Source organism: Rattus norvegicus, chromosome 2 (assembly GCF_021556685.1).
Source record: "Rattus norvegicus strain SHRSP/BbbUtx chromosome 2, alternate assembly SHRSP_T2T, whole genome shotgun sequence".
Taxonomy (NCBI): Eukaryota; Metazoa; Chordata; class Mammalia; order Rodentia; family Muridae; genus Rattus; species Rattus norvegicus.
Genome location: NC_141535.1, coordinates 197,409,541 through 197,421,238, shown reverse-complemented (window position 1 = coordinate 197,421,238; position 11,698 = coordinate 197,409,541). Strand labels below are relative to the sequence as shown.

General features: G+C 43.4%; 1 non-coding gene across 1 annotated transcript; it reads left to right on the top strand.

The window, feature by feature from the left end:
* The first annotated feature begins 8,147 nt into the window (after nt 1–8,147).
* Trnas-aga45 (transfer RNA serine (anticodon AGA) 45) lies at nt 8,148–8,222 on the top strand. The gene has a single exon. It is a non-coding gene; the product is annotated as a tRNA-Ser (tRNA).
* Nucleotides 8,223–11,698: the final 3,476 nt, after the last annotated feature.

The following is an 11,698-nucleotide window of genomic DNA, read 5'->3' as shown; positions in this document are numbered from 1 at the left end:
TCCAGTTATTGCCTGTAGTAAAGAAGCTACCTGACCCCTCCTCCAAGGACTTCTGCCAAGCACTAGTCCATGCAGGAGTATAAAGGCCCCCACTTAGCTTCTGTTGTGGGCAGATCTGAGGGTTATTTCATTGCAACTGTGTCATGGTTTTGGCACACCTTTCCTCCACTGTTAAATCTTTCTCACTTCCCTGGGTACTACTACCAAGGACAATCCCAACACACCAGCTAAACACAGATGACTGCCTGTGAGCCTCTGTGAGCTCTCTCTGGGAAACGTGGCCCAAGTCAGCATCGGAAAAGTGAACAAACACTCCATATCTTAGTTACTTCTGTCTACAAAAGGAGAAGTGCCTTTGTTGTGAAGACTAAGTGAATTTAGGTCCTTGACAGCGTGCCTACCAGACTGACAGCCCACATCAATATTTACCATTGTTATTAGTAATATCTACAGAAATGGTAAGTCAAGCCTTCCTGGACAGCCATCCCCTAAAAGACAGTATGTGCAACCCAGTAAGAATGGCCTGGGAGAGAGTGGTTATGGCCCAAGGAGCACACTGAGAGAGCTGACAAATGCCAGCAGAGCCTGTGAGACCCGCAGATCCGCTGAGATCACTGGGAGAGTGATTGGCAGATTAGATACAAAGGGGGAAGAACAGAGAAGTTAAGGAGGCAGTAGGCTTGGGTTTAAGAAAAATAGGTTATTTGGCAACATTATTTGTTGAAATAAGGAAGGGAAGGTTTGATATGTGAGGTAGAGCTCACTTAGTAACAAGCCACATTTGAAATATCCATGACATCTGAGAGACCAAGTCAGCCACTGGATGTGTATGTTGGTCCTCTTGACTACTTCCTGTTGCATAAAAAAGTTGGGAGGCTCTGACGAAGTCTGACCCAAGTTAGGGAGTTAGCTGAGTGGACAGAGTGCTTACGTAGCATGCCAGAAGCGCTGGTTCAACTCTCAGTACTGCATAAAACAGGTATGGTGGCACACGTCTTTAATCCCAGCACTTGTGAGGTAGAGGAAGGGAGGTCAAAAGTTCAAGGCCAGCCTCAGCTGTATAGCAAATTTATCTAATTAAAATAGTATTACTCTTTTATTCTTCTTATAGATACTACTGTAATGTATTGCATGTACCACCAAGAGAGTACGGGGCCAGATCCATAGGTTCTCCATGGCTCATGACTTGTATTGAGCATTTCAGTGTGCACAAACATCTTAGCCAGGGCATAGGAAGGAAACTGCCACAAACAAGCTTACTCTGTCCATGAGCTCAGGCATCGGTGGCTTCAGAGCACATTGTCCAGCACCTGATACCCCATACATACATAGCCCAGGCCAATGTCCTTCTACAGAGCTCAAATGGGACAACCACTGGATTTGCACAGCTTCCAAGATGCTGTGAGGGTTCAGCTATCAACTTTTGCCTCCACCAGAATCCTGGACCAGGATTTCCAGGAGGTGGGAAAGCTTTCTGTCCTAGGCATCCTTTCTTCAGAATAGTCATCACTCTCCCATTTACAAACAATGTCAGCCATGTTTAGAATGACTCCATAGATCTGTCTGATTTGATCCATAGCTTCAGAAGGTGTATGTGACTGCCCTCACTTTTCAGACCAGGCAGAAAGAGAAATACCTGGAGATACCTCTGCAGCTCCTGTTCTCCTCTAGGTCGGCCCTTTCTGGAAGCTTCCTTAGAAGTTTGCGACATGAGCTCTATAGCTGTACTGCGACTCCTGGCTGGAATTCTTAGGCCATTTGTATTAGTCTCTTTTTTGATGCTAAAAGCACCACTGGCTAAGTTATAAAGAAAATGAGTGAGCTTGTCTCAAGGGTCTTTCTGGCTGGGTACCCCATGGCAAGAAACATGTTACCAAAGCACCATCCAAGAGCTGAGTAGGGTAGTTGATGTAGGCACTTGGAAGGCTGAGGCAGGAGGATTAACACAATGCCAAAGCTAGCCTGGCCTACATAGTGTTTTCTGGGCCAGCCTGGAGTAAGAACCAGTTTAAAACAAACAAGCATTCATGTTAATCTTAAATTCAAATGCTAGAAGCTTCTTTGTACTCTAGCTTGCATATGCTTCATTTGGCTACTTTATTTCTATTTCTCAAATTAGTTCTGCCCTTACTTTGTGGCATGGAGAATATCCTGCCTACAACATAGCATGCAAAATCTCCAATTTTCTTAGGCTCCATATTAGTAAGAAGAGAATTATTGAACCAGAATCTAAGTACACGACAGTAGTGTCACAGAGTAGATTCGGAATCTGCTGTTCTGACTGATAACTGAAACAGTCAAGCACGTTTCAAGGTTTAAGATGTTTTTCCCCATTGATAGAATTTATGGCAGCTTGGTCTTAGAAGCTGACCAAGAAAGTGAGGTCATTTGTGTGATTTACTGCATCTGTCTATCTGTCTGTCTGTCTGTCTGTCTGTCTGTCTGTCTATCTATCTATCCATCCAGTGAGAAGTCTCCAGATCAGTGATTCTCAATCTTACTAATACTGTGATGAACCTTTAGTACAGAGTCAGGGACAGCCCGCCACCTCCTTCCCCCATTTAGGATTCGAACAAGAACAGCAAGCTACTCAGCCGTAACATATATGTAGAGGACCTAGGTCAGACCCCTACAAGTGCCCCGATCTTGGCCAGCCCCCTTGAGTCCCATTCAGTTGGCTCTGTGGCTGTGTTCTGGTATCCCTGATGCCTGGCTCCTCTGATCCTTCCTCGACTTCCCCTTGGGCAGGACTCCCCAAGCTCCCCCTAATGTTTGGCTGTAGAACTCTGCATCTACTCCTATTAGCTGCTGAAGTCTCTCTGGACTCTTGTTCCAATCCCTCCACTTGAGGCCTTGCCCATTGCAGAAGGTTGCTGACCCGTTTAGGCCCCGACATCACAGGAACTTTAAGAGACTTCAGCCTGCCGTGAGGAGCAGCAGAGATGTAGCACTGGAGAGACAAAGATGGATAAGGTGCCTGTGAGGGTTTTACTGCATAGCAACAGGTGACAGCAACCGGTAAATATCAGCCAGTTCCTCTAGACATGTAATGGCCACCTCAGTGTGACTTTTCCCCTGAACCTGTTCTTTCTCTTCTGCCTTCCTTACTTGATAAAGTAATATGACCATCTACCCAGCTGCTTCGAGCAGATATCTAGGACTTCTCATTCTATTGGCAAATCCAGCCAACTCTGTTGTCATAGTTTCACTTCTGTTGCTGGGATAAAGCACCTGACAAAGATACTTTCAAGGGGACATCAGGTGTATTTGGGTCACAGCTCTAAGCTATAATCCATTATTTCAAGGAAGTTGAGGCAGGAATGTAAAACCACTAGCCCACCTCAATCTCAAACAGAGAAAGAACCAGTGTATGCATGTGTTACTTGGCTCCCTTTCAAGTCTTACACAGTTCATGACTCAGACCCAGGGAATGGTGTCAACTCTTTTTAAGTCAGGTCAGTCCTCCCATAGACTTACCCATGGGTCAGTTTTGATCTAGACAATTTCTAATTGAAAATCTCTTCCCAAGGTGATTCTAAATTGTGTCAAGTTGACAATTAAAGCTAACCACGGTATTACCTACACAAGATAGAAATAACCATTTCAAGCCAGCATTCCATCCTGGTACAATTGCCCTCACCCTCACCTCCACCATGTCCTACCATCACCCACTCCTGAAATGCCTCTGGTTCTTTTTCCCAAAGCAGCCAGATTGAGTTGCAAGTATCAGACCATGATGTTGGCTTAGTTAACACTTAGAATAAAATGAAAGGCCAGCCCTTGAAGGCCATGTGTTTGTAGTCTCTATATTTCTGAGTTCCATGAGAACCTCCGAGCTACTGAGCTTAGCTGGTCCCTCTATACACGTTCACTTCCTGGATCTTGGCAGAGCTCTCCTATAATCTTGCAGAATGCCTCCAAAATTTCATGCTTGGGCCTGCCTTCCCGGGGCAGTCTACCCTGATCCATAGCCACACAGTGCTATCTTCTCATCCCTTACACTTCTTTTTTTTCTGATTAAAAAAACCTTTCTCCATGGGGCCTAGGGAGATGGCTCAGCAGTTAAGAGCACTGGCTATTCTTCCAGAGGTCCTGAGTTCAATTCCCAGCAACTACATGGTGGTTCACAACCATCTGTAATGGGATCTGATACGCTCTTCTGGTGCACAGGAGTGCATGCAGACACACCATTCGTATACATAAAACAATTCTTTAAAAAAAATCTCTCCCCTTTAAGCAAAACTTTATTCAGTGTGATAGTTAATCTTGGTTGTCAACCTGACTACATCTGGAATCAACTAAAACCCAAGCAGCTGGGCACACCTGTAAGGGACTTTTCTTAACTACTTTTGATCATTTGTTTTTGTTTTTGTTTTTTCAGAAGGGCTCTCTTCACTGTCTTGGCTGTCATGAAGCTTGCTATGTAGACTAGGCTGTCCTCAAACTGATAGAGATTCCCCTGCCTCTGCCTCCTTAGTGCTGTAATTAAAGGTGTGCCCCACTGTCTTAGGGTTTCCAGTGCTGGGAAGAGACACCATGGCCAAGAACTCTTAAAAAGATAACATGCAATTGGGGCTGGCGTACAGGTTCAGAGGTTCAATACATTATCATCAAGGCAGGAGCACGACAGCATCCAGGCAGGCATGGTGCAGAAGGAACTGAGTTCTACATCTTCATCTGAAGGCCACTGGAAGACTAGCTTCCATGTGGAGAGAAGGACGGTCTCTTAAAGCCCATGCCCAGTGACACACTTCCTCCAACAAGGCCACAACTCCTAATACTACCACTCCCTGGGCCAAGTATATTCAAACCACCACAACCACCATTTCTGAGATTTGATTGGATCATCTGAGGTGATATGACCCATCCTAAATCTGGACCTTCTGTTAGCAGCCCACATAAAAGAACATAGAGGAAGGAAACTTCTTTGCCTGCTTGCCTTTACTCTTTGTGGAAAATTCATCTATCCTGTTCTTGGGACATTCCTTCAATGATGTTAGAACCTACTTTTGGGGATTCCAACATATTCTGAAGACTGGCAGCTTTCTAGGACATCCCTGGGACTCCAGCACCAGAGTGGGACTACTGAGACATTCAGCCTCAGGGACTGAACAATTACTGGATCCTTGGTCTTTCCATCAGGAGACAGCCATTGTTGGTGTACTCAGACCACAGCCTGTAAGCCCCTCTATACACCTCCTTTTAATATACGCAAGCTCACTGGCTAACCCCAGAACCTTCCACTCTTTCCTCCTTAGTCCAATCTGAGGAGCCCGATAAATGTTTTAGTTTCTTTGTATTTTTTAGGACTTTGGAATTCATGCTTTTTTAATGCATAGAGTTGGTGCGTTTTCAGTCAGTGGCTGTTACTAGAAGCAAGGGATGCACAGTTACATTGGCAGTTATATTTAGAGGGCACACCCTAGGGGATGTTATGCAGTAGGTATAAAGCTAGAAAAAGTAGCAAATGCAATAGAAATATTAAGACAAGAGCTGCTACAGGACAGATGAACAATCTGATTAAGGTAACCAAAGCTATGCCTGTGTATGCCCCATTTAGAATAACAATGCATGCAGAAAGGTTTTGCCCGTGAGACCTCCAGGAAATAAGTTGGACTGTTTGACACAAAAAAGGTATATAACTTAGTTTAATTATCTCCTCTACACGCTTTTGGTATGTGTATCTGTGTGTTGTGTAGTGTATGTATCAGTGTGGGTATGTGCACATGCGTGCACAAGTATGTATGCACATGTGTTGCTCATGCAAGTTGGAGGCCAGAAATCAGTGTCATGCCTCCCTCTCTTGGTACCCACTTTTACCTTTTGGGACAGAGTCTCTGACTGAAGCTGAAGGCCATTGATCTGGCCAGGCTGGCCGGCTAAGGAGCTTCCTACATCCATTTGTTGCTCTTGGCCCCGGTTCTGAAGTTACAGGTCCACGCTGGCATGGCAGGACTTTTTCCTTTTCTAATGTGGATGCTAGGGATTCAAATTCAGGTCCTCAAACTTCACAGCAGGGACCATCTGTCTGCTCCATCTTCCCATCCTTTTTCTCTTTTCTCTTTCTTTTTGATACAGTTTTATGTAGCCCAAGGTGGCCAATAAGCTATGTAGCTGAGGGTGAATTCTTTTTTTTTTTTTTCTTTTTTCTTTTTTTCGGAGCTGGGGACCGAATTTCGGAGCTGGGGACCGAGAGGGTGAATTCTTAACTCTTGATCCCCCTGCTTCTACCTCCTGTGTGCCAACATACCTGGTTTATTGTAGTTCTTCAATGTATGCTGCTTGCAATAGAATTCTAAAATTAAGGAATGCCTTGCTGGGCATTGGGACCTGGACATGTGATCCTAGTAATTTGAAGGTGGAAGCAGCAGGTCAGGAGTTCAAGCACAGCCTCAAGCACTGTATCAAGTTCAAGACCAACATGGACCATATGAGAACCTGTCTCCAAAAAAATGTATGCAGATAACCTTATTTGGCAGAAATACCTGCCAGATGCTGTAAGAGACAAAGCTATGGTTGTATAAAGAGAGTACTGAGAGAAATTTAGTCCACCAGAGTGTGCCTCTAGTTCTCATAAAAACAATTTGTTTTGCTAAGAATGACATATACTTATGGGCCTATGTGGTTTTATTTATCAGTAGTGATACATTTTATGGTTAGAGACAAATGCATTGTCAGGAATAAATTTCACAACTATAATTTTTATATAAAAATCCATTAGTAATTAAAAATTGAATCGATACTGTTAATAAAGTTTACTGCTTTTGTGTCTTAAAAAAACTAAAAAAAAATTTGAAAAATTCAGCAGTTGTATTGGGAATCTGCTATTACTGTAACAAAAAATAGAAGTCAAAATAATAATTCTTAACAACACTAAAAAAAATCCTGGTTTCCACACCAGTGAGTCATTACAATGAACATTTGCAAGTAAAGAAAAGTGTGGACAAAAGGGTACACTGTGGGACACCCTGTGACACACTAGAGCTTCCACAAAAAGATTTGTTTTTCTTTTGAGAAGGAGATTGAAAAAATGGAGGGTGGGTCTGAGGGGGTGGGGCGATGAGTGGATGTGAAAAGGTTTGAGAGATAGGCAGGCAGGCAGACAGACAGACAGAAAGACAGATCCTGGTTTCTACGTACCTGAAAAAAAAAATGAAGCCAGGCATGGTAGCACACACCTGTAACCCCAGCACTGGGGATCCTGAAGCAAAAGGATTTCTGTGTGTTTGAGGTTAGCTGAGCTGCAACAAACTAACAAAAACAAACAAATGCTATGTTTTTTGTAAAAGAACTTGTTTGTAAAGCAAGGGTTTATTCAGAACATTTTAGTTGACTTTTCTGAAATTGTAATTAAAACTTTTGGGAAAAAAAAACCTTTGTGACTCACAGAGGTCTCAGAAGAAAACGACCTGTAGATATATTATTATATCCTAACTGCCGGTCATTAAGAGAGAGTGTATTAGATTGTATCCTATCTTGCTTCTTATTGCTGGATAAAAACAAACAAAAACCCCAACAAGACCAAAAGCAACTTGAGGAAGGAAGGGTTTATTTGGCCTACACTTCCCCTGTCACAGTCCATGATCAAAGGAAGCCAGAGAAGGAACTGGAGCAGAGACCAGTGTGATTGTCTAGCTCAGCCTGCGTTCTTACACACCCAGGACCGGCTGCCCACCAGTGGCATTGTCAGCAGCGGGCTGGTCCCTCCCATATCAATCACTAATCAAGAGGATGAATTATAGACTTGCCTACAAGCCAATCTAATGGGGCATGTTCTCAGGTGAGGGCCACTGTCCCTGACGGCTGTTCTTGCCATTATTTTGTCAAGTTGACAGAAAATTACCCAGGATGGACTGCCACCTGCTAGCTGCAGTCTGTTAGTACCTGGAACTGCACACCCTGGATAGTCTTATCAATCAGATCATCCAGAAATCCCAATCCTGGGTGTTCCCATTGATCTCCACAATGAGTCTTCATTATAAATCCCCACTTTTCCTTTAGGGACTCAGAGTTAAGTCCAATCTCCCAATGTCCTTCCTTTGCAAGCCACAATTACAGTGACTCCTACAATTATTGCCATGACCCCACCTTGAATCTCGAATCCCCACAATCTGTCTTACCATCTTTTTAAAAATAACTTTAAAGGGGTTGGGGATTTAGCTCAGTGGTAGAGCGCTTGCCTAGAAAGCGAGAGGCCCTGGGTTCGGTCCCCAGCTCCGAAAAAAAGAAAAGAAAAAAAAAAACTTTAAAAATTTTTGAGATTATGCTATAATTACATCATTTCCCTCTTCCTTTTCTCCCTCTAAACCCTCCCATGAACTCTTCTCTTTCAAATGTATGGCCTCTTTTTCTCTAATTGTTGGTGCATGTGTAGATATGTGTAGGTATATATTCCTAAGTGTATAAATACAATCTACATTGTCCATATAATGTATAATATGCATACATACTTGTGTGTATATGTTTTCAAAGTCGACCATTTGGTACTGAATAAGCAATTGGTGAGCCTTTCCCTACGGAAGACTGTGGCCCCCACTCTCTTTGTCTAGGGTAGAAGCCTCGTGGACGTCCCCACTCCATGTTAGAGCATCTGTGGCTATCCTCATTCAGCCCACGTTTAGGCAGCCATGTTGGTGAGGGTGGAGCCTCTGACAAATCTTGGAGACACAATCTCACAGCAAACTGTTCTTCCGGCTCTAATAGGCTTTCTGCCCCCTCTTCTAATGATCCCTGGCCCTTGGGTGCAAGTGTTGTGTTATAGATGTATCAGTTGGGACTGTTGCTTGCCATTTTAAAAAAATTTCTTTGGTAATTTCATGCACGTAGGCAACGTGTTTCCATCATAGCCTTCACAACCTCCATTACTTGCCATCTTTAACAAGTGGCATGGATAATTTTTGACAATTATGGTGCCATGGTTCAAACAAGATCTGATCCATCACTCAATCCCACAACCCCGACTGTGAATCTTTGAAGACTTTGGCTTCATTCTTGATGATTGATTGGTGTATTGGTTAATCTACATGACTGAATTTAGAATCACCTGGAAGGCAACCCCCTGAGCATGTCTGTCAAGGCATCTCCAGAGAGGATTGAGTGACATGGGAAGGCCTTCCTTAAGTTGGGCAGTGCCATCCTGGAGACTGAGGTAACAGACGTGGGGGTGGGGAGCCAGCTATGTTCCAGCCGTGATACCTGACTGTGGATGCAATGTGACCAGCTCACATACTCCTATCACCAAATTTCTGCCACTAAAAGACTGTACTCTTCAACTGTGAATCAAAACAAATCCTCCCTTCCTCCTTCCCTCCCTCCCTCCCTCCCTCCCTCCCTCCCTCCCTCCCTCCCTTCTTTCCTTCCTTCCTTAAGTTGATTTTGTTAGGTGATTGTCACAGCAGTACAAAGAGTGACAATCAAGGACTTAAGAGACTTTGAACAGCAGCTGGTAAGGAGCTACCATGAGTCTTAAGATCCTGAGGGCAGTTTCCGAAGCAGCCGCAGAGTGCTAAACTCCCTTTGAGAGGCACCTGTGGGCAGGGAGGTCTCTCTGAGCCTCTTTCCTGAGTGGAGAGTAAGTCCTCACTGGCTCTGTGTGAGGCCTTTCTGTTCTCTCCATTTATTCTTCAGCTCCCAAGGGAACTTCTTCTGCTGGATGACCTTCTTAGGTCCCTTCTTGTTGAGCAGTTCTGTGTCCTGCCAGACTTCTCTTTCTCCCAGTCCAGAACTCCAGTCATTTGAGCTTTAGGTCCCACTGCTTTTGAAAGACACAGGAGTCCCTGAGAGACTAATTACAAAGAGACTGAATCTTTATCTGTTCAGCTGTGCTTTGGAGGTGGTGTCCATACAGCCACCACTTCATCCCAGTCATTCACCTAAATGAAGTCTAAGGCCTCTATAAAACTGACTGCTATAAGACAAATATAACTTAAAACTCCTTTTATTTCTATCCTAAAAATAAAACGCCAAAGCCAAAAAAAAAAAAAAAAACAGCAAAAGCAAGTGGACAAAATAAAACACAAATTTAGAAAGCAAACAAGGGTCTTGGAGTGTATCTCAGGTGTCAAGTGTTTGCTGAGAATGAATAAGGTCTCTCACACACACATGCAAAGAGGCACATAGGCACATTCATTGAGCATAAGAAAACCAACCTACTTCTTCTGTGTTTTAAGATATAAATCTTCTACCTCATCATCTCTAGGACCTGAGGGGTATCCTGAGGAATTCAGGATTCAGGAAGAATAGACGGCGGGTTGAATAAAAGGGGGGACCTTCCAAAACAGAACAAACGTTTTTAAATCTTCCAAGTTTTCCCCATAGGTCCTTGAAAGAAACTCTCTTCTTTGGATAACCTTAACTTAGTCCACCTGTCAGGACCATGGCTTTGATCTAAGTGTTCTGTAACGGTGAGTTTAGTACACTTACTCCTGCCTAAAGGCTGAAGCTTTTGAGTAAGAGCTCTGTGATGTCTGTTTGCATCTGTCAATGTGTTTATAGATTTCGCATGCTATCCTATCTCCTAAAAACCTTATAGGAGAACTCTATTGAATTAGCTTAGAACAAATAAGCTCTTATGTAATTAGGTATTCCTAAAAGTCTCAAGAAAGGAGAACTGACCCAAAACTGTACGATTTTGAGTAATCTTTCTTAAAAACATTGTTGGATTAGGGGAGAGATTTTGCACTTGGGTGTGGTAGTGCATACTTGACCTCTGCTCTAAGAAGGCTAAACCAGAGAATCACAGGTTCAAAAGTAGCCTGGAGCACATAGTGAGTTCCAAGCCAGCCTGAGCTACCAATCATGGCTTTATTTCAGAAAGAAAACAAAAATAAGCAAAGGTAAAATAGGGGGAAAAAAAGGATTTCATTTCAGAGCTGTCAGTATTAAAAATAATCCAGACATATGACTTTGATCCTGTTTAGTTTTCCTAAACGGTAAATCCGTGTATTTTCAATCATGGAGTTTATAGGAATAAGACTGTAAGGCTCAAAATGAGTCTTAACAACCGGGAGACCCCCCACAAGTGAGACTCGAGAACGGAGTTCGATGCAAACACAAGAGGTTTATTTTCTGGCGCATCGGGGTTGACCTTCAATCAGCCCCTCATGTCGAGTGATGGGAAGGCAACCCCGAATGGCTATAACAAGCAGACTTTTTATACTTTTTAGGGGTACAGGTTACATCAGCAAGATTATAGTTTAAACTTATTGGCTAAGCATATTGACCTTTGAATCTATTGGCTAGCAAGCATATGACATGCATTCAAACTCTATCTGGGACCAGAGGACCATGTGACTATCAGTACATTCTGTGGTTTTTCAAGAATGTCCCTGCTCCTCCCGAGAACTGTGGGTGGAGAATGGAACTTGGCCTAGCCTTGACCCGAGGCAGAAAGCTGGTACTTGGCTTAATTGTGACCTAGGCGGTGGGCGTAAGGCTGACAAAAGCCCCTACGGTCCTTCACAGGAACTCCATAACCTTCCTACTTTCTACCAGGCCAAGTCTCTTAATAGCTCTTACACTTCAGTAAGAACTAGGGTCCTTCAAGATGATTTTTTTTTTATTTTTTAATATATATATATTCACTATAGCTATATCTTCAGACACCAGAAGAGGGCATCAGATCCCATTACAGATGGTTATGAGCCACCATGTGGTTGCTGGGAATTGAACTCAGGACCTCTGGAAGAGCAGTCAGTGC